This window comes from Eucalyptus grandis, chromosome 5, assembly GCF_016545825.1.
Source record: "Eucalyptus grandis isolate ANBG69807.140 chromosome 5, ASM1654582v1, whole genome shotgun sequence".
In the NCBI taxonomy this organism is placed as follows: Eukaryota; Viridiplantae; Streptophyta; class Magnoliopsida; order Myrtales; family Myrtaceae; genus Eucalyptus; species Eucalyptus grandis.
Window position 1 is genome coordinate 53,879,620 of NC_052616.1, and position 15,116 is coordinate 53,894,735.

The 15,116-nt window shown below is 40.4% G+C and overlaps 2 pseudogenes; one reads left to right on the forward strand and one right to left on the reverse strand.

Moving 5' to 3' along the window:
* Positions 1 to 15,116, forward strand: part of LOC120293121 — a 90,867-nt pseudogene that overhangs the window by 26,905 nt on the left and 48,846 nt on the right.
* Positions 11,576 to 15,116, reverse strand: part of LOC120293124 — a 173,605-nt pseudogene continuing 170,064 nt past the window's right edge.

Sequence of the window (15,116 nt, forward strand, 5' to 3'; positions counted from 1 at the left end):
CATAAGCGATTAGCCCATATTTTCTTAACATGTTTCCAAACCATAGGACACTCTTTTTCAAAGTGATCCGGATTATTGCATTTTGAACATCTCGAGAGCATTTCTACCTACGATTTTACAAAAACTTTCTTGAAGTGATTTTTGTAAACCTCTCTCGAGAGTCTTTTCTTAATTCTTTCTTTTACTTTAGGAAAATCAATCAAGGGAATTGTTTCTCGCTGACATACCTAGACCGAACTTATTGAAGTAAGGTCTTTGAGCTGAAAGAATTTTCTCAAGTTTTTCAGACCCTATTGAAAATTTCTTTGAAATATTTGATAAGTCTGTTTTTTAAAAGAGCATTTTCTTTTAAAAGATTATCTACATTTTCTTTAAGAGTGGAAACAAAGTCTAGACTTTTAACTCTTTCTACTAAAACATTTTCCTTTTGTTTTAGAGCTGAGTTTTCCTTTTTCAGTTCGGAAATTCTTTTGAGAGAAGTCTTAAGACTAAAATATAGTTCATCAATGTATTTAGAAACTTTGACAGGAATTTTAAAATTACTTGCCTCAAATTCACTCACCGGCTCGAGTCTGATTGTGCCATCGACATAGATTGGCATATTCATTATCACTTTCTTCACACTCGTATCACTCCAGTTTCGGCTTTGAGAGCTTTTCGAAATTTTTCAGCTTTTCCTCTCTTCTTCTTGAAGAGGACAATTGATCTGATGTATCCCTTTTCTTTATTCAAAGCGGACTACGTCTTTGTTTGGTTCCTCATCATCAATGACTTGGTCCGCTGTCTTTTGAAAGCTTTGTTTCTTTGAGTTGAACCTTCTTCCTTTTCTATTCGGTTTTCAATCTTCTTATCATTAGAGCAAGCTCCTCATCGTCCATATCATCTTCAGAATCTGTATCATCATAATCATCATTTGATTTTAATGCAATGGATTTATTACCTTTTGGATCTTCATCTTCATTGATCGGTTCCACTTCATAAGACTGAAGAGTTCCAATTAGCTCGTCGACAGATAGTGGCATAATTCTTTGCGTCTCTCTTATCGAAGTCTTTATGTGATTCCAATCCTGGAGAGTCCACGCAGTAGCTTGTTTACCTTCATGGGATCAGGAAGTTGGTTGACCTTGATTTTCAAGACCATTCACAATATCTCGTAAAAACGACTAAACATGTCGATATAGATTCTCCGGTTTCATTCTCAAGGCTTCGTATTGACCGAGAAGAATGTTGATTCTTGTTTCCTTCACTCGATCTGTTCCTTCATAGGTGATATGCAATCTGTCCCAAACTTCTTTTCTTTGTAACACAAAAAGATATTCTATTATATTCAGTTGGTGACAAAGCACGATAAGGAGTAAATTGCTTTTGCATCGAGTGCTTGTCTCTTGATTATTTCTTCCCGAGTCATTCCGCCGGTCTCATCGCTTTCTTTTCCTCTTTCGAGACTCGATGCGTAGTAAGAGTAATTCCTTTTTCTACAACGTCCCATTCCGAGGATCCTTTGATCGTAGGAAAGCTTTCATCTTGTTCTTCCGGATGTTGTAATCCTTTCCATCAAAGTAGGGTGGTCTGGTATTGCTTTGCCCTTCCATCAGCCCTAGTGCTAGCATACTACCCATGGATCTTTTACTACGAAGTAAAACACTTCAAATAAAGTAAGTACACAGGGCTCGATACCAATTGATATTGCTAGTATGAGTACCTAGAGGGGGGTGAATAGGTATATAAAAGATTTTTCTTCAACAATTGCACAATACTAGACAGTTGAAGGAAACGATAATCAAAGTAAGACTGAGAGAAGAGAAAATTGAACACGCGGTTTATAGTGGTTCGGCTTATATTAAGCCTACGTCCACTTTTTTTTTCACCGACAGCCTATTGGCTGGATTCCACTATGAACAAAAGAGAAGTTACAAGACACGCTTTGCCTTGATTCCACAAAGTGTAGATGTTCTACCACACCTCCTCAAGATTTCTCACAAATATAGACTCTCTTTTGTATACAAGTATTCGCTCAAAGGAATTGTCTAAACAAAAAGGAGCTTCAGACTTTGGAATTCTTCTATCGCGCACACCTTGAACAACTAAGACCGTCTTCCTTTATGCCATCATACCCGTTGGCACTTACCAAAGGAATTCCTCCAATCTACCCGTTGGACGGAATCAATTAGGAAGATTGTTCAAGCTATTAAAGGAGCGTGTTGATAGCCCATCAATCATGTTCGCCCATACAATCAGGATCTTGATTTCCATAAGCAGAACCTTCCAATAATATTTAGGCAATCACCGGATCTTCAATTATCGAGTCAATCTTCGATCAATCAAAGGACTCCGTTATGTCTTCTCCACCACGAGATCTTCTCCAGGTTGATAAGGTTAAATCATTAACGAAACATCCAGTTGGATAACCTTTCTTCAACAGATTAGAGACTCACAATGAGGATGACTTTGAGTCTTGAGTCCGCTATCCTGAGGTCTTCGACTTTAAATAGCGTAGTCCGCAAGCCTTCGACTGGACCGATAAAACTTTTGTCAACTTCAAAACACTTCAAGAAGATTTCTCCAACACTACCTTCCGCTGGTCCTCCTCTGCCTAACCAGCCGCCCGCCTCCCCCTCCGTCAGCCTCAACCAGCAGCAAGCGAAAATAGGTATCCCAGCCCAGTTTTGGCCCGTTTTGCCCGGCTTCCCGACCCCGAATGCTTGGCCCGCTTTGAGGAAAGTTGTTCCCCTTAGCATCCCCGTTATTTTGGTCCGCTCGGCTCGCTAATCCGGTGAGTTTAGCTCACTAAATCTTGATTAGACGGTTAATGATGTCCTAAGTGTACTTAGTCTAAGTTAAGTAAGTTTAGGTGGTTAGATTAGTTTATTTGGTTGAGGATTAGATTATGGTGTTTAATTAAGTTAAAGTGTGTTTAGTTTAAAGCTAAGTAAGTTTATTTTAATATAAGCCTTAATGTGACATATTAGTTTTTATTTTTTATTTATTTAAATGTTTCGAAATTCTAGAAATTTTAATAATTTATTATATTTCGAAAATTATTTTTTTTAAAAATTTAAAAATTTTCAAAAAAATTATTTATGACCTCAATTGCTCGAATTTTGTGTCGATCACTCACTATGCATTTAGAATTTGAATTTGATGAATGGATGTGGCAAATTGAGTGTTGATTGTGGTAAATAGGGATTTTATTCATAAAAACTCAAGTGTCGAGTTTTGATGCAAAAATTGGATTTTAATGATTATATTAAATAGTGGGGTTTGAAAAAGTGAGATATTGGCTTTCTAGTTCGAAATTAGCCTGCCCCCCCACACACGTGAGTAATTTCTGAAATATTTTTAATATGAAGAAAAATGGCCGGAATCACTATTTTAAGTGGAAGCATTGAGTGAAAAGCAAAGTGTCATGAGGCCAAGTATGATTTGACTGTGTGATAATTAAGAGGAATCGTCCTGAGCTATTGAGCTGGACTTTTGCCCCTATATGGGATGCCCCTTACAACGAATGCAGGTCGCAGTAAAGGCTATGTCACGCCCCGAACCTCGAGCGCGCCAACATCCCACCATGGTCATGCAAATGCGACATTCCCAAGTAATGTCGCCGACCCCATTCATTTATTATTGCGCAAACGAAACGTATTATAAAACCCCTGACAATGAAATACGGGATAGAAAAACAAAAAGCAAAACCACAACATAACACTTTCATAATTCAACAGAATTACAAACAGAGGTCTACGGCGAAAAGTCTACAAAAGACCAGCTCTCAAAAATGAACTGTCCTATGACCAACAAGTCGGACACATTCTCCAATCCTTATGACTTCGCCTCTACAACTCCTCAAGGCCAACCAAAGCTATCTAGCCGCTCCGTCCACCAGGGACCTGAAATTGTAATCCCTAAACTAGGATGAGACAATGTCTCAGCAAATTCAACCCCCTAAACCCCTATTAGAAAGAAAATACGCCTCGGGTGGCCTAGCCACATCACACAGAAGACTTACCTCGCATTAGTCTTCATCTGCAGGTTAGCACAGTTTATATAATTCAACCACATGCAATTATAATAACCAAACGACTGCAGCACAATCACGTCATCGAAACAATTCAACCACTTGGATCGTCTCAACGATCAATCGACTCAGCCGATTACATGTCATTCTAGCAAATCAATCATTGCTCTCAATCACGGCCCCACTCGGCAAAATTAGAATTAGTGGCATCACGGCCCCACTCGGCACAACCTTTAAAAGGTGGCAAATTACGGCCCGGTTGGGTGCGACCTTTATCAGGTGGCATATCACGGCCTCACTGGGCGCGACCTCTAATAGGTGGCATATCATGGCCCCACTGGGTGCGACCTCTAATAGGAGGCATATCACGGCCAATCGCCCATCAATTTCCACACTTAGCATTTTATAAAGAGTCCCTATATATCGCAATCACATTCGATTCGCCACAACCAATCATCAATTTCAAATTCTACACGCACAGCAGTGATCGGCACGAAATTCTGAGCAACCGGGGTCAAAAATAATTTTTCCGTTTTTTTTAAATAATAATATTTTAATAATTTCGGAATATAATATAATATTATAATTTCCAGAATTTCGAAATAATCAAATAATTCAAAATTAAAATCCTATTATGTCCCATCAAGGTTTATTATTAAATAAACTCTCTTAGCCTTTAATTAAACATGCTTTAAATTAAACAAACATCTTAGTCTAAATCACAATTAAATAAACTAAACTAACCACCTAAGCTTACTTAACTTAGACTAAGCACACTTAGGGCATCATTAACCGTCTAATCAAGATTTAGTGGGCTAAACTCACCCGATTAGCGAGCCAATCGAACCAAAACAACAAGGACGTCAAGGGGATTGACTTTTCTCAAGGTGGGCCGAGCATCCGGGCTCGGGAAGCCGGCCAAAACGGGGCGAAGAAGGGGCTGAGAAACCCATTTTTGCAGTTGCTGGATGCGGCTAGACAGAGGCTGCTCCGCGGCGGTTTAGACGCGGGGGACAGCGGAGAAGCGACGGCTGCAGCTTGGTGGTGGCCCACGGCGGCGGCCGGCTCGGGCGATGGAGGGCGACGGCGGCGTGGGCTAGCGCAGGCTGGGTGAAGCAGGCGGAGCGAAGAGAGAGGCGACGGTCCAAGCGAGGCGCGCGTGGGGCGACGCACGGGTGCGTGACGACACGCGCGGCGGCAAGCTCCGGCAACGGGCGTGCGGCATTGAGCTCGGCTGGGTCCTTCGCCGGCCGCACGAGATCTCGGGGAATCTGCTGGGAAACGGGCTAAGGCGGAGCGGAGAGGCGAGCTGACCGGCAAGCGGGCGCGAGAGACGCGGGGCGACGGCGACGATGAGCGGTTGCCGACGGCCGAGCGGCGGCGAAGGGGCGGCGTCGGGCTGGCCTAGCCGGTCGCGCATCCTCTTCCCCCTTTTCTCTCTCTTCTCAAGGTTGAAGAAAGTGGTGGGACCTCCTCACTTTTTGAGGACCAATTAGCACTTGCCACTTGTCAAGCTCTCCTTCAATATGGCCCAACCACCATGACATCACATGGTTTCATACTCCACTGTCCCAAACCTTCCACAACCTTTCTCCAATAGGTTCAATTTCTTTTTCCACCGAGGCCTAAATTCTCGTACATTAAATTCTTCAATTATATTCAATTCTCTTCCAATTGAGTCTAATTGAAGTCCATAAAATTAATCCAATGTCACCACACTTCAATTCACATCTTCACTTGTTCGTAGAACCAACTTAAGTCCCAAAAGCGCGATCAAAGGCGGGCCTACTAATTTCTCGAGCCAATTTAGCCATTCTCTGATTATTTTACTGAAAAACTTGGCTTGCATGAAAAATCTCCCGAAGATGAGTTAATATTCCTAAAATGATTTGTGACACACCCAAACTTCTAATTTCTGAATTCGATCTCAATTCCACGGTTAATTTCACTTTGGCACGATACTAGCGCAGCCCAACCTACCGGGTAGCCTTTAGAAATTTTCATGCATTTGACCTGTGGTTGATCAATTCAAGCCACATTGTACATCTTTGATACATTGGCGACTTTCGGTTGTCGGGGTAATCTCAAGGTTTCAAATACGGACATAGGGTACCCAATCAACAGAAAAGTTTGTCTAGTGTCAATCGACAAGAATTGTGCGATCTGATGAATCACCCACACCTGATCACATGCCTCTGTCGAGTCGACCTATCTCCGGTCTCTAATCAATTTTTAATTGTGCCGTAATGACCCTTGTAGATTAGCTCGGTCGAAAGGTCACTTCTTGGTCAAATTCTCGAGTCTGATGCATTAGAAACTCTTAACGGCTTCACCCGATAGACTATTTTTCACATGAGTGGCTGACTCAAGGAAATGAACTATATGCATGCCAACGAAATGCCTGTCTTTATTTATTGAAAATAGAATTGGAAAAATCGGGATGTCACAGGCTAGGCCGACTGGACCTATGCTCCTTCGGGAATGCCGTCGACGTAGTGACGAAGCCACGCTCCAAGGGGGGAGGCGATGCCTAGCATTAATGTCAGTAGATAGCCGAACTACGAGTAGGCTATGCCCTTGTGTGGCAGTGAATAATAATTGGAATGCGTGCTAAGTGCAATTGTGATTTATATGAAAGTGATGGCGTTCCAATTGTTTGAATTATTATTACTACCTGAGATTGTGTGATACAAATTGTGCTAATTTGCAGGAGGGAATTAAGACGAGGTAAGTCTTCTGTGTGATGTGGCTAGGCGACCCAGGGTGTATTTTCTTTCTAATAGGGGTTTAGGGGGTTGAACTTACTAAGACAATGTCTCACCCCATTGTGGGCCAAAATTTCAGGTCCCTAGATGGCAGTCGTGGAGGACTCGAAGCCTTAAGTCTGGAAAGGTAGAAACTAAAGGATCGGTGAACGTGTCCTGCTAGTTGGTTTTAGGATAGTTCCCATTTTGTCGAGCTGGTCTATTTTGTAGACAGTCCAGTGTTGTATTTAAACATATGTGTTTATAAATGAGTGTTTGGTATTGCAATCGATTGCCTGCTTTTCTATCTCAAGTTAAATGTTGTCAGGGGATTTGTTTCGCTTCCGCATACATAATAAAATGAATGGGTCGGCAACGTATCCTAGGATGTTGCATATTTGATCGACCGTAGTGGGATGTGCGCGCGCTCGGGGTTCGGGGCGTGACAGAAGGTGCATAGAGCAGCTTCATTGCTAAGTTGTCTTTCCTCAATCAGCATAGTTTATATGCAAATCAAATGATTTCCGAAGATGAAGTGATCCCTTGTACGCGAGGTAGACGAGAAGCACCGGTAATGTGGATTCAATCCAAGGTCATCCCAGAAAATGGAGCTACGTTCTTGACCTTGAATTGATAAGTAAGATTGCGAGGCTACATTCTTTTTCCCTTTTACTAGAATGTGGAGGAACGAGAGACTGGGAACCACTCCTGTTGCTTACTCAGTAAAGCTTGGCTTCCTCTTCCTCTCTACATCGCATATGCTCCTTCTTACAGTTAAGAATATTTATGTTCCTATTTGGATAAGCGTTTATTATAGGGAAAATTATCCAGAAAATCCCGATTCTATCGTACATCAGCTAATTTAATCTTAGACTTTTCAATTTTACCAATTTAGTCTTAAACATTTTGACAACTTGTCAATTAAGTTCCAAACCTTTCAATTGTGTTAATTTAGTTGGAATAAGAATAATGCAAGTGCTATAACTTTCGTATGGAGCTCACTTAAATGCCATAACTTCTTTCTTTCCACTCCCTTGAGTATCACAAATTTAAAAAATCAATCATATGAGTGTCATCACTGATTTGCCTTATCGAAAAATCTAATGGGGATGCCAATCACCCTATGTGGTTACACCAGCATTGGCGTAGACAATTTTTAAATTTTTTTATAATTTTTTTGTTTTGTTTGAATTTTTATCTTTATTTATTCTTTTCCTTTTATTCCCAGTTGGGCAACGGCCGCCTCACTAACGATGGGTGAGGTCACAAAGGCCCTCGCCAAGTTTGGGTGGTCACGAGCAAGGCTACCTTGCCCAATGTGGCTATGAAGGCCCTAGGAAAACGCCATCACAACCTCATCGGTGGCAGCTGAGGTCGTAAAGGCCCTCACCAAATCTAAGTGAGGCAACCTCACGTGCGGCCACCAAGCCTCAACAAGGGTCATTGCAACCTCCCCGGCCGATGAGGCCGCGATAGCCTCACCTAGGGCCTTTGCTACCAAGGGCAAGGCAGCCGTCGGGTCTAAGGGAGGTTCATAGCCAACAAGGATATAAAAACAAAACAAAAAAAATAAACAAAAATAAACAAAAATAAATCAAAAAATAAATCAAAATTTTTTAAAATTAAAAAAAAAATAGAAAAGAAAAACCCACATAGGATAATTTGCCAATAATGGCACTTAAATGATTGATTTTACTCGAGAGTGAAGATAGACTTACTTTAAAAACAAACCATTATAAACTTTTTGTGCAATCTCCTCTATCTTTAACCTCTTGTTTGCTATTTTTCATAGACTTTGGTACACTAGTGAATATCATCACATCACCGTTAACATTCAAATTCAGAATTTTGTGTTTTTGTGAAAATCATATACAAATGCAAATTTCACTTGAGTCGACAATTCTTGTCTTGACTTTTTTATGTTAATTGTAAAATCACCTATTCACCCATTTTTAGGTGATACTACAAGCTATAACAAAGAGGAAATTTGAAATGCAAATCTATGTTACTTACTTAGTAAGCAGTGAGCACATTTCTTTCTTTCTCTTTCAAAGGTAGAATGTTCTTTGTAGTGAGAGTTTCAAGCCCCTTTTCACTAAGATGACTAAGTCTCATATGTCATAGTTCAATTAAAGAGTCCTCCATTGCATTTATCTCCTCTTTCATCAACTTAGTTTGCATGGTCTTGAGTGAAAGTCTTTTTGCCCTTAGCCACCACCATTGAACCTTTGATAAATGTCCATCATGAAATGAGTCTGCAGGATTAATAAATCAGCTAGAGTCTTGATATTAAGGTTCGCACAAGCATCGTTAGATGAATACAACATCATCATCGGATGCAACTATCATTGTAATTTGCTTCCCTTCTTTCTTTCCTTCTCCGTTTCTATCTTGGGATTAAAATCTCTTTGTAAACTTGCATTTTCTAGCATCATGTCCCATCTTGCCGCAATTATATCAATTCAAGTTTCAGTGCATCCAAGTTATTTATTACCATGCCCAATGTATCCCAACTATTCGTAAAAGTACCAACCAATAAACATACTCACAACTCATCTCCAAAATCAATTTCCGAATTTGTCAACTAGTTCACGACATATTGAAATATACTCAAATGCTCTGACATATTGCTCCCTTCCTTGTACCACAAATTTACAAGTCTTTTAAGTAGGAAAAATTACCAAAAATCCTAAACTCATTACAATTTTTCCAAATCAGTCATAAACCTTTTCTTTCTTCTCTTTTTTTTTTTTTGGTCAATTTAGTCCTAAACATTTTGCAATTATGTCGATTTAGTCCATCTGGCCAAATTTGGCTAGCGAGCACCAACGTCAACACCGGCCGGCACTAGCAAACAATTTTTTTAATAATATTTTTATTTTTTCAAGTTTTCATTATTTTTTTATTTTCTCTTTTTTTTCCTCCTTCCTCCTTCTTTTTCTTGCTTTGGCAACCGACCATATGGGAGGGCCAATCATTAGACTAATGCGGCCAGGCAATGGCGAGCTTGCCTTGCCATCGATGGGCAAGGGCAAGCTCGACCAACCACTAGCAAGGTAAGCCCTCACCAATGGATTGGCGAGCTTGACCTCACTTAGAGAGCTCGACCAACCACTGGCAAGGCAAGCCCTTGCCCAATCCAATGAGGGCTCGCCTCACCTAAAAATGGCGAGGAGAACCCTCGCTAGATCTGGGCAAGGTCGGCCTCGCCTAGTGACGGCAAGGTTGAGCTTACCCTTACCCAACAATGGCGAGGCAAGCTCATCACTAGCTGACCACATCAAACCAATGATCGGCCCTCCCCCTTTGGCTGATCGCCGACGTAAGAGGAAGAAGGAGAGAGGAGGAAAAAAAGATAGAGAGAGAGAGAGAGAGAGAGAGAGAGAGAGAGAGAGAGAGAGAGAGAGAGGAAAAATAATAGAATAAATTAACAAAAAAATTGAAAAAATAAATTAAAATATCATTAAAAAATCGTTCGCCGAGCAACAGTCGGCGTCCACGTCAACACCAACAAGCCAAAATTGACCGGATGAACTAAATTAGCACAATTACAAAAGATTTATGACTGAATTGGCAAAAAAAAAAAGTTTATAACTGAATTGGCAAAAAGAAAAATTATGACTAATTTGGAAAATTTGTAATAGGTTTAGGACTTTTTGATAATTTTTACAAATTTTCCCCTTTTGACTAAAAATGCTTTATTTTGTTTTCTCTCATAGAGATTTTGTAATTTCCTTCACAATGTTTCAGCATTTGTTTTATGAGCACATTAAAAAAAAATCCATTATCATTAATCCATTATCAAATAAAGCCAACGATTTTCCGATTCATGCACTCCCATTCTTTTATCTTCCTTCTCTTTTAGCCCCATCACTATCGATGGGATCATACAAATCTTTATAAAATAATATGTCTTACATTCAAGACTTCTTAATAGAGTAATTCAAGGCATTTAAATTAAATATAATGCCGCTAGTTTCCTTCATTTAACACTAGCTCTATTTCACCACCCAAGCCGAATATTTGTCTATATTGGCATGTGAATTGGTCTCTCCGACCAAAAAAAAAAAAAAACTGGTCTCTAATTTCGGCCAGCAGAGCCATATACAATTCTAGCATAAAAAGAAATAATAATTTTGACAAAAAGAATATTAAAAAAAAAAGAGCTAGTATTTTCTCAGCCAATATTAGTGAAGGCCAGTTCAACGAGCGTAGAGTTTTAGAATTTTACCTTATCTTTTTTCCCCCCGAATATATATATAACCAAAACTAATATTATGCTCAGAACCACCTTCCAGCACATATGCACCTCGTTACATTTGAGAACACGTATTTATGTTCTTGTTTGGTCCGGAGCGTTCATCATATGAAAACCAAAGATCGGTTGTGGCTTCAGAGACCCGACTCAGAAGGAAGTTTGGTGTATTTTTCCATGGCCAAAGGGTCGTCGGTTGCAGCAAATTCACCATTCCATGGGATAATCAAGTCAATGAACAAAGTTAATGCTGAGCAAGACATTCAAGCAATCGAGCAAGAAGAGAAATGAAGAACCTTGTGAAGTTTAAGAAGCCCAGCGAAAAAGCTAATCGCTGCAACAGCCGAAGGAAGAAGAAAGCACCACTATCTCAACACAAGCATCCACGAAGAGAGACCAATGCACAGACGATAGATAGGATAATAGACTATTTATTCCATTGAAACTAGGATTTATTCACAAGCCCCACACGATCAGGAACCCATCGGCCCTGATTTTACACAAACACTTTCAAAGAAATTCATTCATAAAAACCCTCGTTTATAAAGACACCAAGTTTCAAGCGGACACAACCACTTAGAATCCACCATGAAGACGGAGCACGAGGTGAAGGGTCGACTCCTTCTAGATGTTGTAGTCCGCCAGGGTGCAGCCGCTGGTCTTGGGGAACGCCTTCCTTGTCCTGGATCTTAGCCTTGACGTTGTTGATCGTGTCGGAGCTCTCAACCTCCAGAGTGATGGTCTTGCCGGTGAGGGTCTTGACAAAGATCTGCATGTCTCCCCTGAGCCTCAGCACGAGGTGGAGGGACGACTCCTCCTGGATGTTGTAGTCAGCGAGGGTGCGGCTATCCTCCAGCTGCATTCCAGCGAAGATGAGATGCTACTGGTCTGGTGGGATCCCTTCCTTGTCCTGGATCTTGGCATTGACGTTGTCAATGCTGTCGGAGCTCTCCACCTCAAGGATGATCGTCTGGCCGGTCAAGGTCTTGACAAACATCTGCATGCCTTTACGGAGAGACGGAGGATGAGGCGGAGGGTCGACACCTTCTGTATGTTGTAGTCGGCTAGTGTACGGCTATCCTCGAGCTGCTTGCCGGGGAAGATGAGACATTGCTGGTCCGGAGGGATGCCCTCCTTATCCTGGATCTTGGCCTTCACGTTGTCGATGGTTTCGGAGCTCTCGACCTCGAGGGTAGTGGTCTTGCCAGTGAGGGTCTTGACGAAGATCTGCATGCCTCCGCAGAGCCTAAGCACAAGGTGGAGTGTGGACTCCTCCTGCATGTTGTAATCGGCAAGGGTGCAGCCATCCTCGAGCTGCTTGCCGGCAAAGATCAGACGCTGCTGATCCGGCGGGATGCCTTGCTTGTCCTGGATCTTGGTCTTGACGTTGTCGATGGTTTCGGAGCTGCCCAGTGAAGGTCTTGACGAAGATCTGCATCTGCAAAGCCAACAAAACACGAATTTGAGCCTTCCTTTCGACCGTGGGAACTAAGAAATCAAGAATATACCAAGAACAAGAAACGAGAACCAGATTCAAGATCAACAGATCGGGAAAAACCCATTCACAATGAACAATGAACGGCGGAAAGATCAGAGATCGAGAAGCCGACCTTGAGAGAATTCGCTAGGGCTTGGAAAGAGAGAGAGAGAGATGAGACACATAATACCAACTAAAGAGTTGTCGTATTGGACTGGTGCCGTGGTAAAAAACGATCTTCTTTGGGAGAACCTTTGCCCTTAGAATACGAAGCGGAACATGTTGCGTAAGTGGATGTACATTAATAATAATGTCAGGTTGATACTTCATTAGCCCTTTAGCAACTGTTTGCAAATAAAGAAAAGGATAAGATGAGTATTCATCATCGTCATGACATAGCCTCAAAAGACCGTATAATTAAATCAATATAAACACCTCTCTAACATTATGCGTGCATTCGAAAGTCAAAACAAATGTTTTGTCGTAAAACATAACTGCTTGATCACCAAGCATATTTGATTATCGTTCTTCTCTTCTTTAAGATGGTTTGAACAGTTTTCCCTTGACATTCCAAGTCAAATAGGACTCCTCATTTGTGACAAGTGATCTAGAGATCTGCCTTTGTTTACCATAATGCAGCCACAAATTCAAGTTTAACTTGCAGCAAATGATCCTATCAACTGACAGGACAGGCTCTAAAAGTAATTAACCTTGTCATCATTAATTCTTAAAACTTGAAGAATTAGATATAAAGGATAGGGAAGAGCTCCACCATTGGCTGAAGCCACAAGTTGCAAGTCTTCGAAGAAAGATAGTCAAAATTAATTCATCAATCAAAGAGAATCCTCCAATTGTCCATCTCATGAGATTACCCGAATAAAATAGTGCTGGTTCAGATAAATCTATTATACTCTTGCGGATAAATGCAGCAGTAAAGTTCAATTTATAATGCACGTTGCATAAATAACTCAGCTGAAATTGGAGAGGAGAATATATATGGGAAAACTACGATGCCTTAATTCTAGGAAGCAAAAGAGTAAGATTAAGAGAATTAATGACAAAACAAATTCTGCTAAAAGAATGTCATTTATATATCATAGTGTGCCTATACATGAATTCAACATGGTAAACATTTTTTTTTCTATCTATATTATTCTAACTCTCAATTGTTTCTCAAACTTTTACCCTACTTCTTTGCAAAGCGTGGAAGTCAAACCCACACCTAAAATTGAACATCCCTACCCCCAAGTTGGTCAAAATTAATTGATCAATCAAAGAGAATCCCCCAATTGTCCATCTCATAAAATTACCCAAATAAACTAGTGCTGGTTCAAATAAATCTATTCTACTCTTGCGGATAAATGCAGCTGTAAAGTTTAATATATAATGCATGTTGCACTTATAACTTAGATGAAATTGGAGATTAGAATATACAGGAAAACTACGATCCCTTACTTCTAGGAAGCAAAAGAGTAAGACTAGAAGAATTAATGACAAAACAAATTCTGCTAAAAGAATACCAATTATATATCGCAGTGTGCCTATACATGAATTCAATGTGGTAAGCATTTTATTTTTTGGTACTACTCTAATTCTCAATTTACTCTCGAACTTTTATCCTACTTCATTACAAAGTGTGACAATCGAATTCACACCTAAAACTAAACGTCCCCACCCCCAAAGATGGTCAACAGTAAAAAGATAGGCGCCTAATTCCAATACGATTAATTGATGAATCAAAGAGAATACTTCTATTGTCCATCTCATGACAAATAAACTAGTGCTGATTTGGATAAATCTATTCTACTCTTGCGGGTAAAAGCAATAGCAAAGTTCAATTTATAATGCATCTTGCATAAACAACTCAGATGAAATTGGAGAGAAGAGGATATAGGAAACTACAATGCCTTACTTCTAGGAAGCAAAAGAGTAAGACTAGGAGAATTAATGACAAAACAAATTTGCAGAAAATACACCAACAGAAGCTCGAAGTACTTCCGTAAAAGCAAAAGCTTGCAAGGCCGTAGTTGCTAGTTCTACTCCTAGTACATCTAGATTTGGGCTTTCACTGAGTATGAACAATATCTGCATATGCATAGTAATATTGGACCAAAGGCTCAGCAAGAGTAAGCGTTAGCACACACAAAAAAGACTAATCGAGATAATTTTTTATTTTTGTCTATTCTACTCTAACTCTCATCTCACTTTCAAACTTTCGCTCTATCTCTTTGTAGAACGTGAGAGTCAAACTCGATACTTGAAACTTAACATCATCACTTCCCCTTACCAAGAGGTAAGGTTGAAGTTGCAGCAAAGTTTGATTGATGAATAGTTCTCGGAGCACTTCCATGTGAGGTCATCTTCCAAAAGGGAAGTTTTCCACCAAGAAGTTCCAGCTTCTGGGCAACTAGTCAAATGGCCAAGGTGCATGGTCTGACGACAAATCAGTAACAAATACCCGTAATGAGAACTCTTTTAATACACAACATATTTGATCAACTAATCTGCCATTTGCTACACACATCATTTTCCCTAATAATCAATTTGATCAGCAAGAAATTGCACGCCAGTGAAAGATAGTGGATATTGAAGAGGGGGAGGAAAACATAAAAACGTCTTTCCGCTTTT